General features: G+C 41.2%; 1 long non-coding RNA gene across 2 annotated transcripts; it reads left to right on the top strand.

Annotated features, from left to right (window-relative positions):
- The first annotated feature begins 1,874 nt into the window (after nucleotides 1–1,874).
- Nucleotides 1,875–27,959, top strand: LOC109250236 (uncharacterized). 2 transcript variants are annotated; one of them, XR_002072931.2, is made up of 3 exons: nucleotides 1,875–2,348; nucleotides 24,673–24,717; nucleotides 25,494–27,959. It is a non-coding gene; the product is annotated as an uncharacterized LOC109250236 (long non-coding RNA). The 2 variants fall into 2 exon arrangements; XR_008419963.1 differs by lacking the exon at nucleotides 24,673–24,717.

Genomic DNA, 27,959 nt, shown 5'->3' with positions numbered 1-27,959 from the left:
GTGGTACCTGCCTGCTCTATATGCTTTAAGGCCCCTCTGATATGCCATGAGTTTAGTTTTTGTCTGTGAATGTAGCAGAGGGGTGGTGTAATAAACCTCAGAGTGGTCACTGTGAGGTCAATCTGACAAAGTGTGGATGACTTTCCACTGGTCCCTCCTATTCTAGTATGGCAGAATCTGCTAACTATTCTACGAAGTGACTTATTCCTCTTTTTAAAAAAATTTTTTTAATGTTTTTTATTTATTTTTGAGAGAGAAAGGGAGAGCATGAATGGGGGTAGGAGGCAGAGAGAGAGGGAGACACAGAATTTGAAGCAGGCTCTAGGCCCTGAGCCTCAGCACAGAGCCTGACGTGGGGCTTGAACTCACAAGCTGTGAGATCATGACCTGAGTCAAAGTCGCATGTTTAACCAAAGTTGAATGTTTAACCGACTAAGCACCCAGGCGCCCCTCTCCCCTCCTTCCTCTTAAAAACAAAACCTCTTGAGTTGTAGCAGGATTCATGAACAACCATTTATAGTCTACATTTCCCAACTTCCCTTGCAGCCATTCATGGCCATATGACTAAGATTAGGCCAAGGGATGTGAGTGAAAGTTATGTGTACAATTTCCTGCTTACATACTTAAAGAGACTTTTTCTTGATGCTTTTTTCATTTTCTTTTGTGCCGGAACATGCGTGTGCAAGAGATTCGCTTTGCCCATAAAGGCAAAGGCAACACTGTAGGGCTTTGGATCTCATTGTGCTGTCTCCAAACCATCAGCATAAACATCCCATGAGAACTTGTTAGAAATGCAGGGTTTTTTTTAATGTTTATTTTTGAGAGACAGAGTGTGAGCGGGGGAGGGGCAGAAAGACAGGAAAACACAGAATCTGAAGCAGGCTCCAGGCTCTGAGCTCTCAGCACAGAGCCCGATATGGGGCTCGAACTCGTGAACCGAGAAATCATGACCTGAGCCGAAGTTGGATACTTAACTGACTGAGCCACCCAGGAGCCCCAGAAGTACAGATTCTTGGGTCAAACCTTTACCTAATGAATCAGAAACTCAGGTGGGCTCAGAAAGCCCTCCAGGTGATTCTGATGTCCTAAAGCAGGGACTGACAAACTATGGCCTGTGGGCCAAAATCACTGGGGCAGCCTGATTTGGTACAGCTGGTGAGCTAAGAATGGTTTCCATATTTTTGAAGAGTTGCCACAAGAAGAGCAACAAATAAAAACAAGGAATCTTTAATTGAGACTACATGTGGGCTGCAAAAACTAAGATATTTACTCTATGGTCCTTTACAGAAAAATGTTACCAACCTCTACATGGAAGTGTCAGAACTACTGTCAGAGGAGCTGCTAAATCAATGAGATGGGAGGAACTTAGATTCAAATAATTTTGTGGATTCAAATAATTTTGCTCATCAGTATGGCCAGTTTATCTCAGGACTGCTAGGCAAAGGAAGAATTAGCTGTGTCCTAAGTGACCCACATGTATGTGGGGTCTCATTGTTACGGCAGCCGAGCCCGTACCCTAACTAATGGTTATTTTACCATTTGTTTTTACCCTAACAGGTAAGAAGCTGCTAGGTAATACGCTGATCTCCCTTTCCACACCTGTTAGCCGGTGGTCTGCAATTTGTTTTTAGTCTCCCACATTACGTCTTTCCTAGTGGCTGTTTAAAGATTCAGATGTTAGGTTCACCTAACAATCTTCCACATAACTTGAGCCCCAGAGGCTTCAGAAAAGTTCAAGGTCAAATTCAGTCTACCTGGCTGATGATACAAATGTTTTCTATTATGATAATTTCTTCAGAATAATCAGTAATCTCATAATCAGTAATCTTGTCTTTACATATCCTTATTCTGATATATTGGTTTAGAATGGTTGGTGTATCAGCGCTGAACAAACCGTCATGACCTGTTTTCTGGCTGATGCAAACAGATTCACCCTTGTAAAAAATACACTGAGTGGCATTAGCTCTTAATAGATAGGATTTAATGGTAGTATCTGCAGCTGTCGGCTGTGGGATTTCTTTTTAAGAGCGCAGTTATGATTTAGGCCAGACACATAAGACTATTGCAATTAGGGAGGTAACTAAAAAGGTTTAAATGACCTTGTAGGGAGAGGGGTCTGTATTCCCAGCTGCGCTCCCAGTGCCGGCTAAGCATCCTGTCTAGATCGGGAGATGGTGCAACACCCCAGCCTTGGAAAGCATATCAGAGGGGAAGGAAGGGAAAGGGTGGTTTGAACTACAAAGTTCAGTTGGCAAACACAGCTCTTCTCTGTCTCTCTGGAAATTTATAAGCCAACTAGCAAGCAAGGTGGCAAAGCCGGGTTTCCAGTGGGAGCAATGTGTCCCGAGGTAAGACACTGCACACAGAAACTGAGCTCAGGTTTGGGGCAATCGGTGGGTGAGTGGGCAGAAGAAGAGGGTTGGGTTTGCAGGGACAGGCAATGGCTTCGCAGCACTTCATAAGCGCAGTTGTGGCCACAGGCTCGCTCGTGTCATTTTGTACGCAGTAATGAAGCCTGACGAGAGGTCTCCTGCTTGCCGATAGCCGGCTGTTGTCCTAAAAATGCAAACCATCGCCTCAGGCCATGGAATCGGGAACAGGCAGAGGACAGAGGCTCCGGCTGGGCCTCCCACTGCTAGCTCTCCCTTCAGCACTCCCGACTTGGACAGAGAAAGCTGGTCTTTACCCTTGTACATAAGGACACAGAAGAAAGGGATTTTTTAAGGTGTCCCAGAGGCCGATGGTTTTAATCCAGACTTTTTGCTGAGCAGATATTAAAGATGGGGGAGGGGGGATGGCTACCACCAATCCTCACGTCCCCATGTGTTTTCTCATGCAAAATAAGCTTTTTGAACTTGAAAGCTGCATTTTCGCTTAGTTCCCCAGTGCCCCCCTCTCCCCCCTCCACCTCTATCCTCTTTGTTTTCTCTATAGAGTAGGCAAGTAAATCGGACCCTCCCTTAGCAAGTCTTTTAACGATGGCTCATTAATAATCGATGGGCCTGGCGAACGCAGGGGTTCACAGCTCCGGGGGCGAGGCAGCCACAGACCCCGCGCCACGTGGGAGACCCCGGCCTAGAGGAAGCCCCCGGGCCGAGGCTGGCGCGGCGGGGCCGCTGATCTGGAGGCTTCGCCTAGACCCGCAGATCCACGGAAAGCAGGCCAGGTCCGGGGCTGCCTGCCTGGACCGAGCTTAGCTATGCAAACCGAGTCGTCCCTTTCCGCAGTGTTTGTTGTTTGTTTTTGTTTTGAAATGCTGCCTTCCTGCTTCCCCAGCAGCCTGCCGGTCCTAAGACTGCAAAGACTTCCTTGACTTGGGGAAAGGTAAATTTTGAGTGGTAACTTGTCCCCCATTGGCTCTGAGGGTCTTTGTTGCCCACTGCTCTTATTTCAGAAGCCCTCCTCCTATCTCTTGTCAGTCTCCTTGGAAGCAAACCCTGAAGTTGGGGAAAAAAAAAAATGCATGCTGTTTCCTTGTGTTTTTAGGCATCTATTATTTCTATGGAATTCTTGACAGACAACAAAAGATTAAAAAAAAAACTGTCGATTTTTGCTGTCAAGGAAACAAGCTGTTCTCCCCATTTAAGGCTCCCTTGGTAAACCTGGTTAGAAACTTTATTAAGAATTGATGGATATAGTCAGTCTCTCACAGAAGTCACCTGGAGCTGTTTCTAGATCTCCACTATACGGAGAGCTTGATGAATCCCTGAAAGTGAATCCCGGCTGGATGAATGACCCTGGTTTTCTGAAAGGCCTGGTGGAAGGGGGCTGACCCAGGTGGGGCTTTCACGTGGTGGATGCCCTTGCGCTGCTCTGGAATAGGAACAAGAGCACTAGCCCCTCACACCTGTGTAGCGTTTCCTGGTTCAAGAGCCCTTTCAAAGAAACTATCAACTTTGCTCCCCTGTAACCCGGCGGGAAGGTAGAACATGCGGATCAGGTGGGCCACAAGGAAGTGATAGGGAGACCTCCAACTTGCTGCCCCCTTAGGGTTGCAAGTAATGGTAGCATGTAACCCCTTCTCTATATGTTTCCATCTTCCTTTGACACATTTTTCTCTTTATTCACCATTACGTATTTGTTAATTACTTTCCTTAAAATGCTACTTTCCAGGGAAATGAGGCAGGTATTCTGGGTCATTCTCCTTGCTGTGTTCATATCCCTATTGATTCTATCTCTTCTTGGTTAAGAGCCAATCTGTCCCACGAACCACTGTGATTTCAGTAGGACTTAATGAACTTGAATTGTGACCACATTGGTAGGACTCTGTTTATGTTTACACAGTGGTTTTAACTTTGTTGTCTTAATAGACCCTGACAGCAGTGATTTGGATATCTGGACCCACAAAACGGAGGCCACCCCAGTAGCCCGGCCCATGTCACACATCTAAACCTAAGTCAGCCTGCACTTATGGGAAATATTTTGCTCTTGGGGAAATCTACCACCCACCAATCACAATTCTCCAACTCAGCTCTAGCTAGTTTAACTTACCCTAGAAAGTAGGCCCTCATGGGGTGCCTGGGTGTCTCAGTTGATTGGGTATCCATGACTGATGACTGAGGTCATGATCACTCAGTGGGTTCAAGCCCTGAGTCGAGCTCTGTGCTGATAGCTCAGAGCCTGGAGCCTGCTTCGGATTCTGTATCTCCCTCTCTCTCTGCCCCTCCCCCACTCACATTTGTCTCTCTCTCAAAAAATAAATAAACATTTAAAAAAATAAATAAAAAAGAAAAAGAAAGTAGGCCCTGCTGGCTCTATAATCCCCGGCCGCCTAGCCAATTCCGCCTTGTATCTGTGTTCTGCTTCTGATGCTCTTTGAAACTTGCTCTTGCCCAAAATCCCTCGAGAAGAGTGGCCCACTGTTTGTGAGGCAATGTACTACTCCAATTCATTAATTATTTTCCCTTGGATAACGAGTATCAGACTTGTTATTAAATTGTATTACTTTTGTTATTTGACAACCTTCATAGCAATCCCATGAAGTAGGGATTTTCAACATCCTTCTCAGATAAGGCAGCTAAAGCTCAAGAAAGTTATGAATTTTCTCTGCCCCCCTTTGTCATGCTGCTACTTGCCTGGCAACTAGGGCATGTTCACAGATGTACAAAGCTTATCGTCTATTTGGGGGAAGCCTGTAAGCCAGCAGTTAAGCTGTGGTATGTACCCCAAGAATCATAATTCAAGGTAGAATTGTAGTCCTCTGAAAAGAATATGAGCAAAGTACTGTATCATTTCAGAGTAGGGAGAGATTCCTTTTAATGGAAGGAACATATAGAGTGGTTGGTTAAAGTCATGGTCCTTGGTATCACAGGGACTTGAGCTGAATCAGCTTCATTATTTGGTGGCTGTTGATATTGGACAAATTATTTAACCTAAGTTTTAGATTCCTCATCTGTAAAACTAAGTTTGTTATACTTACTGAATTTCCATGGGGATTAAATGAGATAATCCATGTAACTCATGGGGACTAGACAGAGTGAGGACTCAAAAAATGGTGGCAATTGTTGGAATACTCTGCATGCTTGGGATTTTGACAGCTAGAGATGGGGCAGATGATGACATTTCTGTCTTTCTTTTCTTTTCTTTTCCTTTTTTTTTTCTTCCAAGTGTGATGGAAAGAATTTTAAGAAGGGGTAAGCAGGTTGTATTTACATTTTATATAAATCACTTTCTGACATTTTCTGCTTCATAGTCCTAAAATTGCACTGTGTGGTACAAGTCGCTTGCAAAGAAGGTAATTACCAAGATAGTTTACAATTTGACCAGTCCATTACAAAGCACTATTACCTCTTCTCTACAACAGTTTCAATAGATATTGTTGTCTCCTATTAATAGAGGAGAAAATAGAAGCTCAAGAAGAAAAATAACTTGTTTCCGGTCACACTTTTAGTAGCCGGACCAGATTCCTTCCTTTTTCTGATTCTTGTTCACGACTTCTTTCCTTGAAACTATGCTATGTCTCTTTTGCCTAACATTTTCAGTATACTAGGCATTGCTTCAAGTACATTATAAACATTTTAAGTCAACTAACCTGTACTGCATTTCCTTGAAGTTGGTACTTTTGTTAACCTACAGGTAAGCGGGTGGGGACAGGGAAGGCAAGTGACTTGCCCAAGGTTTCTTAGCATGTGCTGGACCTCTGCTTGGCACTGTTCCCATGAAATTATGCATCCCCTGGTTGTGTGCTCCGTGACCTCCAGTTTATCTTCTATGATTCCTTCCACCTTGTTCCAAACCGAATAAGAACCAGCCTGAGGTGAACAGGTCGTCAATAGGTGTCTGCGACACCGGGCAGCTCACCTCGCAAGGAGACAACAGCCGAGAGTATTTGAATTGCTCTGTTGCACACTTTTCAGGCTCCCTGTGACCAGGAGAGACATGGCTTAGCAGAGAGGCTGCACAAGTGAAGGTGCTGGGGCAGCTGGGGTGGGGAGATCATGGGATTTGAAGTAAACAGAGCTGGGATGAAGACCAGTGCAGCCATGGGCACTTGCTCTTCCAGAACCCTAAGCAAATCATTGACATTTTGAGGGGGGTCTATGCTATGTCTGAATTGCTATGTCTGAAAAAAACTGGGAGTAATATGAGCATTTTCCCACCTGCCTCACACATTGTTCTCAGGATAAAATAAAGCAGTGTATGAATATGCAATGTGAAGACTCTACACTGTATATAAATAGAAAGCACCAAAGGCCTCCAGCCATTTTTAATATCAAATAAAATCCTGATTTGTCTAGTTGTCTAGAATGACGAGTGGAAATAATTTGTTTCTGTAACTGAACCCAGATTAGATCTCTGGACACCACCCTTCTATTAACGCACCTTGATTTTTGAATCCATGGAATTATTTTCACTTCCACGTCTTTTAATATTGCCACCACATTCCTCATTTTAGGAGAGAATCTGAACCCACAGGTCTCATCAGCTTAACACCTTTGTCCAAAGAAGAAAGAGGGGACACTTTCCTGGTTTGTAACATTAACTGATAACTTTAGTCAATGTGGCCCCCTCACCAGGGTATGGGATATAGGATAAGGTCACATTCATTTTGTTATTCAAATTATAGTAGCTGTGTTTCATCCAGTTTCCTCTTTCCCCAAGGGGTTCCATGAAAAAACCAAGACCCTTAGAAATTTACTCAGTCCAAAGAGCTTAGTCTCCATAGATACATCACTTGACAAAGGAAGAAACTAGAACATCTGGCCAAATGGCAGAAGAGCCCCTTTCTCTGCTGCTGTTGTTGCCATCCACAGCAAACCCTGCACGTTGAGGAGCCGATATCCTGCCTATTGACAAGCTGCTCTGTCAAGATTGTAATGGGGTCACTGGTGGTTTGCCAGCATGAGGATCCGGGAAGGGATCCGGGAAGAGAGCCCCTTCCTGCCCCAGGATTCCTGAGCCTCCGGGGTGAGAGCCCCACGGGAGCAGCAATCTCAGTCTTCATGCCCACAGCACTGCTCTGGGGCTGCAATAGTTCCAGAGCCACCATCAGAAGGGAGTTGAGCCTTGGCCACTTCGGGGGGCCTAGGACCAGTCCTCCTCTCCAGCAATCCTGGTACCAGGGTTTAGTCACCACTTTGGGACTCTCCTTTCCTTCTAATGACTTTCCTCCTCAGGGTCCTTTTGTTTCTCCTGCAGCCTAGTGCAAGGGTCGTCAAACTACAGCCTGTGGGCCACATCAGCCTGCTGCTGTTTTTGTAAATAAAGTTTTATTGGAACACAGCTATGCTCATTTGCTTACATATCTTCTATGGCTGCTTTCATACCGTGGAGTGGAGGACCTATGATGACACGCTGTGGCCTACAAAGCCTAAAATGTCCACTACCTGGCCCTTTGTGGAAAAAATGTGTTCAGACACCCGTGACCATCAAAAGTGTCATAGTGACATTGATTATGGCAGTAAAATGTTCTTCTACAAGGTTCTGTAGTCAAATAAATGGAAGGATGTAAATGAGTGCATGTGTGAGGGATAGCGCCAATCATCAAAGCAGCTACACTCCAGGTTCTTGTCAAACCACCATCGGCAATTCTTTTATACTCTGTCCCCAGCCGCAATGATTTTCTCCCCCAGAACAAAGAAGATGAGCTCTAAGTTGATTTGAGATCTCCACTTCCAGAAATAGAAATAGGTAGCAAGTTTTAAATAGAGAACAGCCTGACTCATCAGTATCCCAAACACACGCCCAGGGATAGGAAATGCTATCATAGGGAACAGCCAATGGCTTCTCAAAATAAATAAGTGCTCGTACTCCGAGTAGTAGTAGTCACGTCAGGTGCCTTTTGGACTACTAAAAGATAAAGAGACATGAAATCAAACTTTTTTGGAAGATTTTGTGAACGGTAATCTTTATATTGAAAAACATTCACGAGAAAAGCACTAGAGTCATGTTGACCCAACTAATTAAAAATGAGAAGATTCACAATGTAGTTGGCTTTTCCTCTCTTGCTTCATGAGCCTTGTTGTCCAACAGCCTGAGCTAAACATGCTGTGTCAATCTTCTCTTTTACATTTCCTGGGTGTTTTCTTCTGAGATTCTGCAACAACCCTGTCATTATTTTAAATATTTTTGCCTGTAAATTTCAGAATACTTGATCTGATTTTAATAGGATCCATGTGTGAAATCCTTTATTTTTTTTTTTCATCTATCGTTCTGATTCTTTCTGCTCTTTAGTACAGCACAGCTTGGTAGCACTAGGTACGTCTTGTTGAAAGTATGTCCATAAATATGTCCCTTGCAGCATGGAACAGCTTGTTAAATTGGCAGTCCTCAGCAGTTTGCCTAGAAAAGTTTGCCTCACTTGCGATAGTCCAAATGTAGGGCAGAACACAGCGTAACTTTTTATCTAATTTTACCAATTGACATATTCTTCAAATTTTTAACTACCTCGTGTCTTTTCCTTACAGTGCCGACACCTGACTTTAAAGTGGCTAAATGTTCTCCCAATTGCCAAATGTGGATAGGGAAATTACCTTTTATTACTGGATATTAATCTGGGGAGAAATTAAAGAAAATAATACAATAATTTAAAACAGGATGCTAAATACACTGTGGGAAATGCATCCTGAATGGCTGGGGCCACTGATTTCTATTCCTTAGGTGGGATTGGTGGTGGTGTTCTTTATGGCAAGGGTGGGGCTCACTAATTTTAATTTTTCAAGTTTTGTTGATATCCTTTAGTGGTATACAGTACTTAATAATACTCCCTCCCCTCCTTGTTTTGGAGAAAGAGAGGGCGAGTGCAGGAGAGGGGCACAGAGAGAGAGAGAGAGAGAGAGAGAGTAGAGAGAGAGAGAGAGAGGGGGAAAATCTTAAACAGGCTCCATGCTCAGTGCAGAGCCTGATACAGGGCTTGATCCCACGACCCTGGGATCACAACCTGAGCCAAAATCAAGAGTCAGACACTCAACCAACTGAGACACTCAGGCACCCCTAAGATACACCGTTACTGAGACTGATACACTTTGGGATTTTATTGGTATGCTCTGATTTTCATCTCTCGCTGCTTAGGATCCTGGTAGAACTAGGAGTGACAAATATAGAAGGACTTTCAATCCATAATTTAATGTCACAAGGATGAGCCTTCAATGCCACAGCCCTTTGCCCTCACCTCTGTGAGAGGAGGCCAGGTTTTCTCCCTCCCTATGTCTATAGAACATGGTCAGGCAGCACGTATGTCTTCAGGCCTCAGAACACCAGAAAAACTCCTTGTCAGCCTGTAATTACACTATTTACAATGTACCAAACCTTTTCCTGGGGGGAAACCGCACAACGAAACAAGACAAAACAAAGCACATATCTGAATGTGGCATCGGTGAAGGGACCCACAGCTTTGTGTTCAGTAACCCTGTTTTGGTGGCCACACCCTCCAGATGGCCCTAAGTGCTTTCATGAAGTTGCCTGAAGAGAATGCATTTTCCATGCTTACTCCCTGTCTTCAGATTTTATCACTCAGCAGAGTATTTGCCTGTTTATGAAGAATTTATTAGAAAATATCATTGCTGGAACAATTCTTGAAGAAAGCCTTCTCAGAAATCCAAAGTGGGCTTTTTAGCAAAATGACACATACTTTTCCACCTTCTTTTTTTTTTTAATGTTTATTTATTTTTGAGAGAGAGAGAGAGTCAGCAGGGGAGGGGCAGAGAGAAAGGGGAGCAGAGGATCTGAAGCAGGCTCCACGTGACATAGAGAGCCCAACACAGGGCTCAAACTCACTAACTGTGAGATCATGACCTGAGTCCAAGTTGGATGCTTAACTGACTGAGCCACCAGGTGCCCCTCCACCTTTTAAACATGCTTTCCCAGCTGCAGGTGAGTAAGGTCCACTGCATTTAGATCATTTTAGTTTTACTGAAATTATGTGAGACATAGACTCGCCTTTGATTTTCAGAGGTGAACATTTATATTCCACACCTCTCTCAAGGGTAAGAGACAGAATCTGAATCTCTGTCTTAGTATTTCTTAAAAGGGGGGGGGGGGTTGGAGTTTTACTGACTTCAGAATCATCTTGGGTAGAAGTTACAAGTGCACATTGCTGGGATTCACTTCTAACTCACTGAATCAGAGCCACTAAGGTAGTATTGGGGTAATTCTGATGCATATGAAAAATTTGAGAGCATCACATCCATTGCCCTGTACATAGCTGGTGTTCAATATATTTGTGTGTGTGTGTGTGTGTGTGTGTGTGTGTGTGTGAAGGGAATAAAAATATTCCAAGGAAATTTAAAAAATTATTCAAATATAGTACTGTTTAAAAAAGAATTAAATGTCCTTCAGGCTTTATGTTGATTTAACCATGTTAAAACTGTGACCAAAGACATTCTAAATTGTGGAACTGTGGTTGATAATTGAAAGAGAAAATCTCTTGGCATCTTGAAGAATATTTTCTAATACTCTTGGAGGGGTCTGTAAAGCACATTTAAAATAACTATCCTGGATCACTTTACTATTTTTTTAATTAGAAAAATTTAATTATTGCCAAAAGCTATTTGCTGGAATTATATAAAAATGTTTACAGATGCCTTAGGAAGAAAACAGCAGAATGTGGAACTAATTGTGTTGATTCAAGATAATTATGAAACACAAATGACCATTACTTACAACAAGTCCCCTGACAACCAAGGGTTGACTCCAGGGATCAGGCTCAAATGAAGGAAATAATAATAATAATAATAAAAGAGCGGTGATATACTTATGTGGTAATAATCAAAGTAGAAAATGTGCCCTATTCCCAAGTTAATAAAGGCCTTTAGCGACATTTCGGTTTTTCAGTTACACAAGCTATATTTTCACTAAGTAAAGCTTCTTCCCCCACCCCCTAACTTCAAAGGAGTATCTTGTTTTTAAAAATCTTGAATTCCTATCGCATTGACTCTTGGGAATACGAGGTGAATGAATTACGTTTCCTGACTTTCCCTTATGGTGGAGAGAGACATATTTGGGTATGAATTATTTTCATTTCTTTTCCATCCTACATTTTCAGTGAGATTTCTTGCCAGGGTTGCAGGTAAGAGCCCAGAAGAGACTTTCTGGGTGCTATAAGATGCCTTGGCACAAAAGACCTGAGCAACTATCATCGGGGTGTTTGCAGGTGGTCCCCAACCTATGTGGACTTCTTGTTCTATTGTGATTTGATCATGCTCTATTTAGACTAAAAGGTAGAATTAAAAACACAGAAAAGGCCAGAAACTTCTATCGGGAATCACCCCAATAAGAAATGTTAGAGGACCAAACATGATTTTGAGTCTTCTATTGAACAATAACATCTTGGAGAGAGACTCTAACACCTTTGTAGGAAAACAGTCAGGTTTCAATTTCACATTACTAAACTGAAAGACAAGCTGTAAATCAACATGTAAGTCACCAGATCAACAATGTCTAATAGAAATAGAAGGTGAGCCACAGATACAATTTAAAATGTACTGCTAGCTACTTCAAAAAAAGTAGAGAGAGACAGGTGAGAGTAATTTAATATTTTATTTAACCCATTATTTCCAGAATATCATTTTAACATTTAATGACTATAAAGATCGTTAATGAGATATTTGACATTCTTTCATCATACTAGGTCTTCACATGTCACTTTGAATTAGCCAAATTTCAAGTGTTCAATGGCCACATGTGGGTAGTGGCTGCCATATTGGACAATTTAGCCCTGGACTGTTAATCTTCCATCCATGTATTAGTTCTCTAAGAGGGACTCTTTTGAAGGATGAATTATTTCAAAGGCTGTAAAATGTTGTCATTTCCATGTGATCTTAAGATGAGTATGTGTCAGTGAATGACCAGGAGTGACAGTGGGAAATGTGCTTTCTGTTGATGTATTTGAAAGTTACCCTTGGGTTTTCCCAGGCTGCAGAGGCTGACCTTTTCCAGCACTGTTACTTGTTCAGTTGCTGCATTTACTAGGTTGGGCTGTCAGACAGACACTGCAGTTTGCAATGTGCTATGGCTGTGCTGGACTGTTGGACTGTTGGATGATACTTTAAGATGTCTTTACTCTCTGCTAGTGGCTGTCTCACTGCAGCTTGCTATCTAGCAACTGCTTATGCCTCCTCTGCCAAAGATGCTGAGCCAGTGGACTGGTCTCATTCTAGGCTTTCACTGTTGGCTAGTAACTGGACAGAGATCTCAAGGAGCCAGACGTGGTGTTCATGGCAAATGTGAGTCTCATAGGCAGAGTGAAGGTTGAGCAATACCGTGACTCAGTGTTTAGACTTAATCTCAATCTGGACTGTTACACATCAATAATATATTATTGACTTAGAAACATATCCGCTTTCTTGAACTGTTTTCATTTATTTCTGGATTTCAAGTTCAGAAAGTTGATAATTATATATCATATAATTCATGACACCATATCATTGGTTTGCACAGGTTTCTGTCAACCAACTGACTGATTCACTTATATGTCACCTATCTCTCTATCAACTGTCCATCCATCTTTTTATCAGTCCATCTCATTTGATTCCCATTTTTCAACTTCTGTCATTCTGGTTCTTTCTCCTATCACAAACAGTCATATTAATATGTTTAATGATATCTTTTTGTTTTCATGTTTTTATAAGACATTTGTTCGTGCATTCTAGTTTATACAAGTGTCATTATGTTATACAGATCATTCTATTTTCTTTTTATCATTATAGCCTATTGATTCTAAGACCTATCCATATAGCTATGTAAACATTCAGCTATTTGTTTCTAATTACTGTAGAATACTTCATAGTTGGTATCTACCATGGTTTACCTGTCCACCAGCAATAGACTCCATGATTGCCTCACACCATGACAAACAGCATTGTGATAAATATCATGGAGGATGCCCCCCTTCCCCGCCCTTCCCCCCCCCACTGTATGAGAATATTTTTGAGAATTGTATCCAGGAAGAGTACTATTTGTCATAGGGAATATTTAATTTAACTAAGTACTACCAAGTTGCTTCCAGAATGTCTGCACTGGTCTATGCTTAAATCATCAGGCATATGAAGGTTTTCATATAGCCATATGCTCAACAATAATGGCATTATTCAGCTTTTCAATTTTAATCAACCTAATGAGTTTCTTAAACTTTTTTATGCTATCATGTCAAAGTGTATGGTAAAACATAAAATTGGGAAGCAAACCGAGGTGATAAAATCCAGTTTTCTATTCTTTTTGAAAAACATTTGACCATGTGCTGGTTGATACAGGCCTAGAGACAAGTCACTATGCTTAACAAAAGTAGTGAGAGTGGGAATCCTTGTTTTGTTTCTGATCTTAGAGGAAAAGCTTGAAGCTTTTCACCATTAACTATGGTATTAGCTGTGGGTATGTCATAAATGGGCTTTATTATGCTGTGGTACATTCTGTTTATACCTACTTTGTTGAGAATTTTTGATCACAAATAGATACTGAATATTGTCTAATGCTTTTTCTGCATCTACTGAGATGATCATATGATTTTTATCTTTCATTTTGTTAATTTGGTGTATTGTGTTGATTGATTTGCAGATGTTAAACCATCCTTGTATCTCTGAATTAAGTTCCACTTGATCATACTGTATGATTGTTTTAATGTAATGTATTATTGAATTCAGTTTGCTAATATTTTGTTGAGGATTTTTGCATCTGTGTTCATCAGGGATATTGGCCTGTAATTTTTGCGGTGTTTTGTCTGGTTTTGGTATCAGGGTAATGCTGGCCTTGTAAAATGAATTTGGAAGTGTTCCCTCCTCTTTAATTTTTTGTCAGATTTTGAAAAGCGTAGGTGTTAAATCTTTGAATGTTTGGTAGAATTCACTAGTCTGATCCTGGACTTTGTTTCTTGGGAGGTTTTTTAAGACTAATTCGATCTCTTACTAGTAATCAGTCTATTTAAATTTTCTATTTCTTCTTGACTCAGTCCTGGAATAGTGTATATTTCTAGGAATTTATCCATTTTTTTCTAGGCTGTTCAGTTTGTTGGCATAAAATTGTTTGCTTATGATCCTTTGTATGTCTGTGATATCAATTGTAACTTCTCCGCTTTCATTTTGATTTTATTTGAGCCTTCTCTCTCTCTTTTTTTTTTCCCCTTGGTGAGTCTACCTAAAAGTTTGTCATTTTAGTTGATCTATTCAAAGAACCAGCTTTTAGTTTCATTGATCTTTTCTATTGTCTTTTTAGTCTCTTATTTCTATTCTGATCTGTATTGTTTCCTTCCTTCTAACTTTGGGCTTCATTTATTCCTTTTCTAGTTCCTTTAGGTGTAAATTTAGATAATTTGTTTTGGATTTCTCTTATTTATTGAGCTATTTAGATTTCTCTTATTTATTGGTATGAATGTCCCTCTTAGAATGGCCTTTGCTGTATCCCATAGATTTTGGTATGTCATATTTCTGTTTCTAAATATTTTTAAATTTCTCCTTTTATTTACTTGATGATCGAGTGGCTGTGCAGTTGCATGTTGTTTAATATTCAGGTTTTTGTGTTTTTTCCAGTTTTCTTCTGTCCCCATTTAGGTCTGTTAATATTTGCTTTCTAATTTTGATGGTTCTATGTTGGGTGAATATATATTTATAAATATGTATCTTCTTGCTAGATTGGCCCCTTTATCATTATTTAATGCCATCCATTGTCTTTTATTAGAGTCTTTGTTTTACAGTTTATTTTGTCTGATGTAAGTATGGCTACATCAGCTTTCTTTTAATTTTCTTTGCATGGAATATATTTTTTTCATCCCTTAACTTTCAGTCTCTGTGTGTCTTTAAATCTGAAGTGAGTCTCTTGTAGGCAGCAGTCTCTTTTTAGTCACAGCCTTTGACTGGAAAATTTAGTCCATTTACATTTAAAGTAGTTAGTAGTTAGTGATAGGTATGTCATTTAATTTAACTTATTAACTTAACATTAACTTATTGACATTAAAAAAAATTTTTTTAATGTTTATTTTTGAGAGAGAGAGACAAAGAGAGAGACAGAGAGAGAGAGAGAGACAGTGTGATCAGGCGAGGAGTAGAGAGAGACACACACACAGAATCTGAAGCAGGCTCCAGGCTCTGAGCTGTCAGCACAGATTCTGATGCAGGGCTCAAACTCATGAGCCATGAGATCATGACCTGAGCCAAAGTTGGATGCTTAACTGACTGAGCCACCCAGGTGCCCTGTACTTATTGACATTTTTAAAAATTGTTTTATGGCTGTTTTTGTACTTCCTCTCTGTTCCTTTCTTCTTCTCTCTCTTCCCTTGTGGTATGATGAGTTTGTTCAGTGTTTTGTTAAGATTACTTTCTCAATTTCTTTTGTGCATTTACTGTATGTTTTTGATTTGTGGCTACTGTGAGGTTCACATGTAACATCCTATGTATATAACAGTCTATTTAAATTGATAGCAACTTAAATTTGAACACATTCCAAACTCTACATTTTTACTCACTCCATCCTCATATTTTATATTTTTGATTTCACATTTTACCTCTTAACAGCCTGGTTTGTTCTTGATGTGTCCCTGTTGTTGAGGGTATGCCAAGACCTGTCTGTGTTCCTAGGGGAGGAATCTCATTTAGCACCTAGTTTCAGGCTGATGAGAAGCCAGAGCCTCAGGCAGCAGCTTTTAAAATATGCAAATATACATAGTCCTGTGGGACCACAATTGTAAACCCTGTTGGCCTCCAGACCAGGAGATCTGGAGGTTGCCCCTGGGTGATGGTTGTAAAAATTGGAACTCCAGATGTGTGTGTAAGCTCCTTTCTGAGAGGTATTTGCCAAGGGAGTGTGCCATGATGGTGTCACTCTGCTCACATTCCTAGGAGTACCTCCATAACCTCTAGATGTGTGAGAAAACTGAATCCTTGCTCCTTAGGCTGAAGGTACAGGATAAAAGAATAGGCCTTTTTCAAGGGAAGACTGGGCTTGTGTTTCAGTTTGCTGTCTGTGCAGAGCCCTGGGCAGGGGGGTAGGGGCTGCCAAGACTATCCTTCTGATTGTTACAACCTCTTGGAGCTCAGGAACTCCAGCCCCCTTGGCCACAAGGGCCAGGCAAACATGGCATCCCCTGTGTGGTTTATGTGGACCAGCCATCTTCAGTAGGGCAGCTGGAAATATAGGGGCTGGGGCACATTCACCGGCTTCAGAAAAGGCAGTGGGAAAATGTCTTGACTGTTTGGCTTCAGCAATGTTGGAGGAGAATGCCTTGACTATGGGTATATGCTTGCCCCAGGACAGAGGTTGAAGAATGCCATGACTGCTCCTATTTGCCAGCCCCAGCCAGGGTGCAGGGTGAGTGTTGCAACTGCCCATGCTCACCAATGTTAGCAAGGGACTGGAAGAATGCTATTACAATCATTGGTGCTCACTTGCCCCAGCCAGGGAGCAGGGCATCACTGCAGCTGCCTCCACTCTCTGGCCTTGGCAAGGCAGCGAGATAGTGTCATGACCACTTACCCCTTCCTGACTCAGCGAGGCAGTGGGAGGATGCCGTGCCCGAATATACCACCAGCACTGGTGGGATAGGTGGAGAGCACACAAATGGAATCCACAGTACTTCCATCTCTGGAGAGCACTCCCAACTGTCCCCTGCCCCTCCAGCAGATTCCCCCAGGCCAGAAAATGAATCTCCTTTATATACAGTTGAGGCACTTTTCAAATCAGTGCTTTTTCACCAGATCCTAGGGTGAGAGAGACTGCCCACGAGCTATTTAACAAGAGAATCTGTTTTTATAGCATTTTGCATCCCTTGGACATTAGCCTCATTGATTTTCTAAGCCAGACATTTTTGGGGGCTTCTATCTCTGATGTAGATCCCAAGGGTTCTGGTGTCTGATTTGGGGGACCAATCCCTCACTCCGCTGGGAGAAGTGCCAGACATGTGAGATCCCTCTTTACTCTGCATCGAGGCACAGGGGTAGGGTTTTTGGTGGAACTGTGTCTCTACCTCTCCTACTCATCTCGATGTAGTAGTCCTTTTATCCTCTTGTGGAGAAGCAGTTGAATTAGTTTTCAGAGGGAAATGATCAGTATGTAGCTGTAGATTTGATATGTCCATGGGAGGAAATGAGTTCAGAATCTTCTCATGTTGCCATCTTGAATCCCACTTCTCATTCATCATTTTAAATAGCTTCCTTATGTCCATGCACTTAACAAACTTTCAGTAAACATTTGTTGAGTGAATAAATGAGTAAATGAATGGCAAAATAGAGGGCTATTAACTTGCACGCCATGTAAAGGCAAAAGAGTGTGTCTGTTACTCTGTAATATGAGTGACAGTGATTATGGGAAGGTGAGAACAGGATCTAAAGACAGTAAATTAGAGGATATGTACAAAATGAAAAAATTACAAATAGCACAATTTATACACATATTCTCTTAGATAATATTCATAATTAGGTTCAATGTAAAATAATTTCAGAAATTATCTTACACAGTTGGTAAACACTACTCTTTGGAGTTTTAAGAAAGTCCTTACCATTTGAACGAAAGTACAAGGTCATTCCATAATTTGTTACCAGTATGAGATTCATCTTCGTGGACTCACTTCCCAACTGCACAACTTACTGACTGAGAACTACTCTCAGTTTTCCAGTCCATTCTTTAACGCCTTACAAGAGACGTTGCAAAAAATTCTAAACCTTCCCTTCTGACTTTGGATCACTCTCAGTTCAGAAGCTGTAATGGGGTGTGTGCTTCTCAAGGCCTAAGCTTTGGTCCTGCCCTTCAAAATCAGGTGTTAGCTCATCTCCAGCTTAGGGTGCTGAGAGAAATTTCACAGTCAAAGGCAGATTGGTTAAAGCTAATAAGAGTCTAAAAACCTATGAAGACAATAGATAATGTAGCAAGTCAAAATTGCAGAAGTCGTTACCACTGAGTATTCAGGAAGAAAGAGGTAGAGCTAAGCACATGGACCAGAGATGTGAGACATTTGCCTACCTTAGTAAAAATAAAGGACCAACAATACTAGATTCTGCCAGATGTTTGACATTACATCAGAAAGATGCTGAAGTTAGCACCACAACACACTTTGCTCACAAAGGTTGGCAGATTCTGGGATGAGAGATCCAGATGGCTGAGGGTGTGGCTAGTTGTGCTGGGGCCAGAAGCTCTTTGCCACTTGTCTTACCTCCAGATATTTTGGGCAAACCTAGAACCATCCCACCTCCATTCAGGCAAAAATAGAGAAGGTCAGAAGGTTGTTTTGCATGCTTCCCTTCCATTATCTGATTGCTGAGCACCCAGTTTCTCCAGGTTTTCCAATTTTCATTGGAAAAGTCAACAAGTAGAGGCTACAGTAGAGCCCAAACAGCAAAGAGCAGAATGAGCTGATCTGGTCTTTATATCCCTTCCCAGACTGTGGCACTGATCCTGGAGCTGCACTCAGGCCGGGAGGGATATTCTTCCTTTGCCTCATTTCCTCACATCGTGAGGAATTAAGGGATAATATGGACTTTCCACTTTTATGGGTTGGCCAATACTTTAATGAGATCAGATCCCTTTGACTCTTGTTAAATTAGTAAATGAAAAAGTAGTTGAGGGGCAAATTAATCTCTTGTACCAGTTTTGCCCTTCTAGCAGATATTAGTTAAGGGTTTTAGGGGCAACGGATGATTTTCTTTAAAATTTTTTTTCTTTTAATATTTATTTATTTTTGAGAGAGAGACAGAGTATGAATGGGAGAGAGGCAGAGAGAGAGGGAGACACAGAATCCAAAGCAGGCTCTAGCCTGCTGGGGGTGATTTTCATAAGCAACTGACCCAAAAAATGTTTCCGGCAAACAAATTCACAGCAAATTTTGGGCTACAGACATTATAAACTTATGATCGGGATAATATGTCTGTTCTCCAGTTAAAAGTATGTGGTCAAGGGGCTCCTGAGTGGCTGACTTTGGCTCAGGTGATGATCTCACAGTACTTGAGTAAGAGCCCTGCATAGGGCTCTCTGCTGTCAGCACAGAGCCCACTTCAGATCCTCTTTCCCCTCTCTCTCTGTCCCCCCCCACTCATTCTCTCTGTCTCTCTTAAAATAAACTTTTCTTAAAAAAAAGTATGTCATCAATATATTGCCTTATATGTTAATGTGTGTATCAGTATATGCTGATATGTATTACCCTTACACATACAGATACATAAATAAGAGGGGGTGAAAACCATAGCCTTTGCCTTCTCTATACCCTCTACAGAGAGATCCTAAGCAGAATCTTGGTGTTGTTCCATACAGAAATGGAGAAGAGTATTAAACCATATTTAAGAATAATAATAATAATAAAACGTAAGTGATCAAATGCCCTAAGCAAATAAGCCCATTAGTTCAAAATATTATTATTATTATTTTTACTTTTCATTTTCCTTGGGCAGCAAAAGAATGACCACTGTCCTCCTCTGACCACCTTGCCACACCGACTTGTTATTATTTAAATTTGATACATAATTATAAAGCATCATCAAGGCACCTCAATTCATTCGACTTAAAACTCCCTGGTATTCTAAATGCAGTAGCAGTTTCCAACATGTAGTCCTCTGACTGGGATTTTAATGAAGGATGTTCCTTTTCCTGTTTTTTGTTTTTTTTTTTTATTTGTTTGTTTGTGTGATTCTGTGAAAATATTTAGCCATTTTCAGCTTCTGAGATAGTTTTCCAACTATAAAATAAATATCTGGTGTCAAGCATTTCTGCTTCAGAATGAAATGAGAAGCGAAAGGCAGTATCCATTAATTTATAATTAAACTGGTTGGGAAAGGGAAGCACATGCTAGCAGATTGGTCCTCGGTGACTGATACGCTCCCTGCCACAGAGCCACTGCTGGAGGATGATTTATTATTTTTCCTAATGTTCCTCATTCTCGTTTCAGCCGAGAAGGTCACCCACAAAAGACAGAATCCAGAAAAGAGGCGACACAGTTTGACTTTGGGTGGCTGCCTTTTTTTTTTCTCCTTTTCTTTCACTTAAATTTCAGTATTTACAGCTTACCAGTCTTAAATTTGACACTCAGCAGACATAAACTGTATTCTTGAGAGGATTAAAGGATTATTCACTCACTAGCTTAATCAGATTAATCAGAGATTTTGAACAAGATATCTAATGCCATTCACAAGATGAGACGCAGTGATCACTGCCTGCTAGTTGAACTTGGCTTGAGCAGGCACACACACACGCACGCACACGCATACACTCATGTACACACAAACACATACATTGATATTTTACACACTATGATATTATTATTTAAAAATACTTGTTTTTAAAAAAGTTTTTTTTCAATGTTTATTTTTGAGAGAGAGAGAGACAGAGCATGAGTGGGGGAGAGGCAGAGAGAGGGAGACACAGAATTTGAAGCAGGCTCCAGGCTCTGAGCTGTCAGCACAGAGCCGGAGGCAGGGCTCGAACCCACCAACTGTGAGAACATGACCTGAGCCAAAGTTGGAGGCTTAACCAACTGAGCCAGCCAGGTGCCCCCAAAATACTTGTTTTTTAATCATAATCAATTAGCTTCTAATGCTTACTTTATCTAATGAGAGAAAGAAAAAAAAAGGTTATGTGCCTCTATATTTTCTAATGCTATTTAGATTTGAATTACTTTGTTCATTATAGGTTGAATTTATTTTTGTAACTGCCTATTTATTGTCATATCATTCTTTAAAAGAATCTCTGGAACTTTTTAAGGAAAAATAATTATTTCCATTTTTTACATCCATAGGAAGTAACCCTTGAAATCTGAATATTACTGAATTAAGTTACAGTGTAAGAATAAAAAATAACCTGAAAAATAGATTTATTTGTTATTAATAAACAATAATAATTATTGTTTTTCCATTCCTATTAGGAGCTTAAATTCTATTCTACATTTATTTTAATAAGCTCCTTTTTCTGCAGGAACAGGAGGCAGCAAAGACCCTTTGTACTGCAGACATATTAAACCAGGATGGGACCAACTGTCCCATTGTAGGAACTCTTATTTTAAAGCAGCCTGAGTTAAGCAGATTTTGTTGGATTTACTTTCATTTGGGTCTTATGCTATTTGGAGGATAGAAAATATAATATTGGAAGTATTCTCAAAGATAGGAAGAAGCAAAATTAAAATGTGAGCCCTATGCGTCCACTCTATTAATCAAAATCACCTGATCTAGGAACTCCTGAGACCCTGGGAGCAGAATTTAGTTATTGCTCCGTATTGGCATAGTGGTTCAGAAGGCTGTGGATTTTGATGTTCTTGCTTCCCAACTAGAATCTTATCTCTGACGGTTACACAATTATTATGAAATCTTCATTAATCTGTACAATGCTCATTAATGTTTGGTGGTGATGCTGTCTCAACATAGAATATGAATACCTGATATTTAAGCTTGTATTGTGTCTCTGATGTTTTGAAGTCCTTTCACAGATTACAGCAACCCCATGAAATAACAAAGCATTGCAATACCTATTTTATAGCTACAGAGAGAAAAAGTGCTTTATCCAAGGTTAAGCAATAGAATTAGGGCCAATATCCAAGTCTTTTAGTTTTGAGTCCAAAATAATGCCACTCTTTCTCCTGTTGTGGAGGTGTTGTCTCAGTAATGGCTGTGGGTTTGGATGGCTCCAGCAACACCTACCCTGCCCAAAGAATGTGTGTGTGTGTGTGTGTGTGTGTGTGTGTGTGTGTGTGTGTGAGAGAGAGAGAGAGAGAGAGAGATGGGACACAGCTTAGTAAGTTTATAGGTATGGTTTGCAGCAATGAAATAAAATAAACAATAGTTCCAACTTAGCAAACACTGGAAACCAAAAACAGCCAATAAAAGTGAACAATGAATTTTGGTCAGTTTCCTGGGCTTTTGAGCTGCAATGAGATTTTATGGCTACGCCACAGCCAAAAGTTAGCAAAGGATGAAATCACGAGCCGCTATTTCACTGCTCATCAGAGCAGTCGGAACGCTGGCTAACTTTTACAGTGTTTACGATTTGCGATGCACATAACCTATATTATCTCATCTAATCCTGAGGTACGTTCCTCGTTGTCATCCCTTTTTCAGGTGGAGAAACGGGAACACAGAGAATTTCAGTAACGTGCACAAGGTCTCAGGGTTACCAAATGGCAGGTGGAGCCTACAGCTGGACGCAGGATGTCTGTTCTTCATCACCGTGCCCACTTCCCTGCCATCAAATATGCATTTACAGTTCTGGCTGCTTTACAAAATATGATTTCTACACTGACACCTAGTAATCTTCATTGTTGCACTGTGTATGTATTTGTAGTCCTTTTACCAGAAATGGTGACGCCTGTTCTGGTTTCATTTCAGTCATAGCATGCTTTAAGGGCTTAGTCCGCACCAGATACATGTGAGATGTTTTCTCATTCATCTCAGTTAATCCTCACTTGGGAGATTGGAATTGTTTAGCTCATTGGCAGATAGAGAATGTGAAACTGGGAGAAAGTAAGCAACCTGCCGAAGTACAAGGCCAAGTAAAAAGGCTGCAATTCAACCCCAGCCTGATTCCATGCCCTCTTGGCCTCTCCCTGCACCTGAACATGAGGCCGCAGTTGGGGGCAGGGAGGGGGGTGGGGGCAGCGCACTGAGCTTTTCAGCCTAGCCTTGCTAGAAGGGACAGAACCAGCACACAAAATAAAAACATTCCAGATTTGCAGGATTACCTTCTCCCCACATGGGGGCCAGGAAGTCTCCTCTCTCTTAGCATGTTTCATTAACACTAAGTAATCAAGCCCAGTTTCCCTTTCCTTTTCCTGGGCCCTAGTAATCTTTTTCACTTTATAAAACTACATTTTTATTTTTAATCAAATGCACTATATTATTTCTGATTCTCTTCTTTCCTTTTGGAGAGGGTGAACCGTATTTGGTTTTCAATTTGCATCCCTATAAATGGTTTTTGCTCCAAAAGCACAGAACAATGTGATGTTACAAAGATCAAGATCATCTGTTTAACTAGGGTAGAGCTAATCCCAAACTTATTCCTATCTGTGCTGGGTAGAAAAAGGATAAACATTGGGGAGAATGCTGGTATTTTTAAAAATCCATGTGCTATGTTCAGGGACCAGGAATTATTTTAGACAGACATGACTAATTTTTTCTTGTGTTTAACTATCATTTGCAAAATATCTCAAGTATAGTGAGCACAAGAGCCTCCCAAATACACACATTTCCTGCACATATCCACACCTTCACACAGTGTTATGGGCACACATTTCCTCAATGCCCCAAAGTGAAAAAAAAAAAAGCTGGTTTAAGAATAAACCTCTTCTCTGAAAAAACATTTGCCTTGGATTAAAACCACACTAAATTTCTTCCTCTAAAAATATTTGGTAGTGACTTTATTCTGTTAAGAGCAGTTGTTTTATTTCACAGAAAATGTAAATAAAGCCGTACCATCATGGAAGTTGATGGGTTTTATAAATGAACTTACAAAAATGAAGTTGGTCTGTTTGATACATTATTGTCTTTATTCAACTATCCACTGGAAAGGTCCCTAATATGTCAACTGACATGGAATGGAATAACAGTGGAATAACTTTGGGCTTGGTGTAGGAAGTTATTTGGATGCAATTACTTTTTGAGGAGATGTAAGCAGCTTTGTGTGTGTGTGTGTGTGTGTGTGTGTGTGTGATTTCTCATAGTCACTTTTTTTTACAACTACTCTGTTGTAGCTTATTCTGCACTCCCAATAAAGGCTAATACTTTATTGGGAAGAGCCAGATCCTTGAGAAATGGTGTGTACGAGATTGTGGACTTAGCATTTCACGGAGAGAGAAATCCTGTGCCATTTTAACATAAACCAAAGAGATTATGTGACTTAGTGGGCTCTGGGATCACTTATATTTAGTGTGTGAGCGAAGATATTGGATCTCAGTAATTGCAACCATTGGGTTAACATGGCAGTTATTCGAAATGAATGACTCATGTAGGTGAGCCTTCAAGGTTATGGGTCACTGAAAAGCTTTCCCTAGATTCTGCATATAGCTGCTCACTGATCGGGGCTTTCCTACATTGCTGGGGTCTCCTGGTGGCAAAGGCCAAGCTCTTCTCTCTTTCCCTCTCTCTTCTGTGTGTGTGTGTGTGTGTGTGTGTGTGTGCGTGTGTGTATGTGAGAGAGAGAGAGAGAGAGAGAGTGTCCATGTGAGAAGAGACTTCTCATCTCAGGTGTACTGTTTATGGAAAGAGCAGTGAAGACAGGGGACATGGGCTTCTTAGTGAATCTGCTTATAAGTATTTATTTATTTATTTATTTATTTATCACAAGCCCGCTGCTGCTGGAGTTTTGGAAATGTCCTATATCCGGCCCTGGGTAAGTATTTATATGTAAAAACCAAAATATACATTTAAGATGTAAGTGCTCTACTATATGTAAGTTACACCTATGTAATCAAAAAGTTGAGAATCACTTCATTTACAAATAACGTGTTATTTTGTCAGTATTAATTTTTGCACGTGTTACAGTTTCACTTAGTTTTCTTTTGGACCCTCTCGGAATTCCTAACAGTAAGTGACAATGGTGGTTTGGGAGAAGTTGCACATTTTTAACAGCCATCGGTTGGCTCTCTGAGCTGCGCTTGCTCAGCTCTTCAGACGTGTCCCCAGCCTTCCACATTATGTCTCTTTTGCAATGGAGAGTTTGCTAAAAGAAATTTTTCTAGAGTTCCATCGTACTTGGGGTTTTCCATTCTTGGTAAACAGTGCCTCGGTCCCTTATGTTTGACACACAGGTGGTCCCCTTCCTGCCATTATTGTAGAAAAACAATGTAGAATTGTAAAATATGTAAAACGAACCAGAAATCCTTAAATAAAAAAGAATGAGGCCAATACAATGGAAGCCATGATCCCAATAACAGAAAATAGGATCATGTCGCTTTATTTCTGAGCAGCCGGCCCTCCTGACCTCTTAAAAAAGCAACACATTAATGATGCATTCGCAAACAACTTGTTTTTACCTTGTGCTGACAGTCAGGCAAGTGGGAGGTTAGAGAAAAGAAGGGAAGGCCAGGCAAGGGGATTGCTTTGCTGTACAGTCTTGGTTTCCCGGCCTTGGCTGATGGAATTATTGTTTATTTTTTTAATTTTCAGAGGTAGGCTGATGACAGCTGAAGAAGACTGTATTTGCTGAGGAGCAGCATGATGGTAGAGAGGAGCAGAGCTCCTGAGGGAGACCTAATGGTTCCTCTCCTTCCTGCACGGAGATAAAGACTTATAATAAGCGTGCATGTTCACCATCTGGCTCTGTGCATGTGGTCCTTATGGAGGGGAAAGCAGCACAATCTGTAAATGATCAGGAGCCATGGCGCTCTCTCCAGAGAATCCACGATGCAATCAAGGTGACAGATGGCATGGCCACTGCTGTGGCCTCATGGAGAAGATCAAAATCACCTTCAATAAACTCTGACTGAAATGGGCATGAGCACCTCAAAAAAGTCAGTTTGTCAGTCAAACTGCGACAGCAAGCTGCATTGGGGAAACATAGCGGCCAGCTCTCTGTTTTCAATCGTTTCCGTCTGACTGGGCCTGAACTATGATCTTTCTCAAATTGTCCTTTCTGTTTAGCTGAAGCAGGCCAGCAAATTGCCAGATTCATTGCTTTATTGAAGAAAATTGAAAACACGATGTCCTCAATTCCAGGGACGCGCGACTGGCAGGTGCTGGGACACCCAAGCGCTGAGAGTGGATCCCCGTGTCTTCAGCCCAAGTTTGCTCAACTTTAGGCAGATTTTTGGATATGAAAATAAAATGCAAATATGTGCCTGGCCTGAAAAGATCAGCTGGCAATGGATATGTGAAGGGTATTAGATGTCCAATAAATGTGTGTAGAATAAACACATGCTTGAAAGGAAAAGGAGGAAAGGAGGAAGGAAGGAAAGAGACAAAGTCTCCGTGTTGTTGGTTTCATGTATTTTGACAGCAGGCTGCCTTGATGATAGATTCGCTATCCATTTCCTTTTCTGTGCATGTTTATCGAATATAGATTGCTGTGAACTTGAAGCCTGGGACATAAGATCAGTGAAATACAGGTGTAATATTTTGTCCTAAACAAATTGTATAGAATTTGTAGAGGTCAACGAGTTCAGACAAATTTCCATTTTTGACCCCCTTCCTTCCACAGCTGAAACATTTTTGAAAGGTCCAACTGCTCATAAAACTAGAGGGGGATGAGTAAAAGTTACCTGTAGTGGGAGAAAAATACTGTACTGTCTTTTTGAGAGGTAAGGGCACTGATTTCAGGTCAAAGATGATGGATCTTAATGAAAGGACTCTCCCCCTCCCTCTCCCTCCTCCTCCCTTGGCAGAGTTCCACTGTTGTTCTTCCTCCCAAGCTCCAGGAAATGTACATTTCAAGCAAAAGTCGACTTTCCCAACCTTGTGGTTTCCCCAGAACCCCGTATCTGTTCTCTGATCCTGGTGTTTTATATTATTAAGCCTGTGAGGATATCTCACAATTCCAACATCCCATTGATTTTCCTACTCGAGACCATAATCTTCTAGTTTGCATACTTGCTTTATTTAAAATCCAAATCCTGCTCCCGCCCCTGTCCCCATACTCCATGTTGTAAATTATTTGCTTGACAGCTGAGAAATATCTTACTATTGGGTCCTGGATTCTCATAATGGCTTTCTTTTCCCTCATAGTTGCTTCTGAATGCTAATGTCCTGCTGTAGAGATTTACAAACAACTGAAGGACTTCATCTCTAATCTGTGTACACAAAGTGAGAGAAACTATGAAAAAGGGCTCATATTTTGAGTAACAGAAATAGCAAGAACTTCATATAAGGACTGTCTTTTCACAGAACATGTAAGTGTAGCTGACTTGTTATGTGTCACAGTTCCATGTGGTCTCCTGGGAGCCAGGGACTAAATTTATTCAGGAGGAAATATCTATGGAGTGCTGAACACCTACTAGGTATAGGCTGTGTCAGGAGCTGAGAAATAAAACTTCATAAAGAAAAGTAGGTATCACACAGCACTTTGATGGGCATTCTCCCCTCCGGCTGGCTCTCTGCTGAGCCCGTTTGCATTCTCATCAATAATAGCTCTTGTGGAACACAGGACCCAGACGTGTGGGCTGGTGGGAGCATGCTGTCCTGTCCCCGGAGACGCTGTGTGTATTCTCCATCCTGGCCTTTGGCTCTCTGGAATGACAGGCTCTGTAATAGACATGTTCATCAACACGGCCACAAGGAGGGGTGGCAGGATGGGTCATTTCTGTCTATCGGTAGCAGTTTCTTCCCCCCCAGACTCCAGCTGCTCACATGGAGTTATGCTTCAGAAAGGCAAATGGGTCTAATCCTTTCCTTAAGGAAAAAGATTATATGGGGAAATTCAGCAGGGGCCAGAAGGTTGAAGTAGCCTACACTGGAACACGAATGTTGCGAGGCAACCAGCAGGAAATTTAGTAATCAGAGCTCGGCCTAAATTCAGATAATTACGTTCAAGTTCTCTCTTGCATGCAGTGTCACCTGATCGTATGCAAATTGTGTAACCATATATCATTACTCTCTTTTATGTCCTATCATTCCTAAATAATAAGTTGCTTAGAGAAA

The sequence above is a fragment of the Panthera pardus genome, unplaced genomic scaffold (genome assembly GCF_024362965.1).
Source record: "Panthera pardus isolate Hobbes unplaced genomic scaffold, ASM2436296v1 HiC_scaffold_7, whole genome shotgun sequence".
Lineage (NCBI taxonomy): Eukaryota > Metazoa > Chordata > Mammalia > Carnivora > Felidae > Panthera > Panthera pardus.
This window is presented reverse-complemented; position numbering and strand designations above follow the sequence as displayed.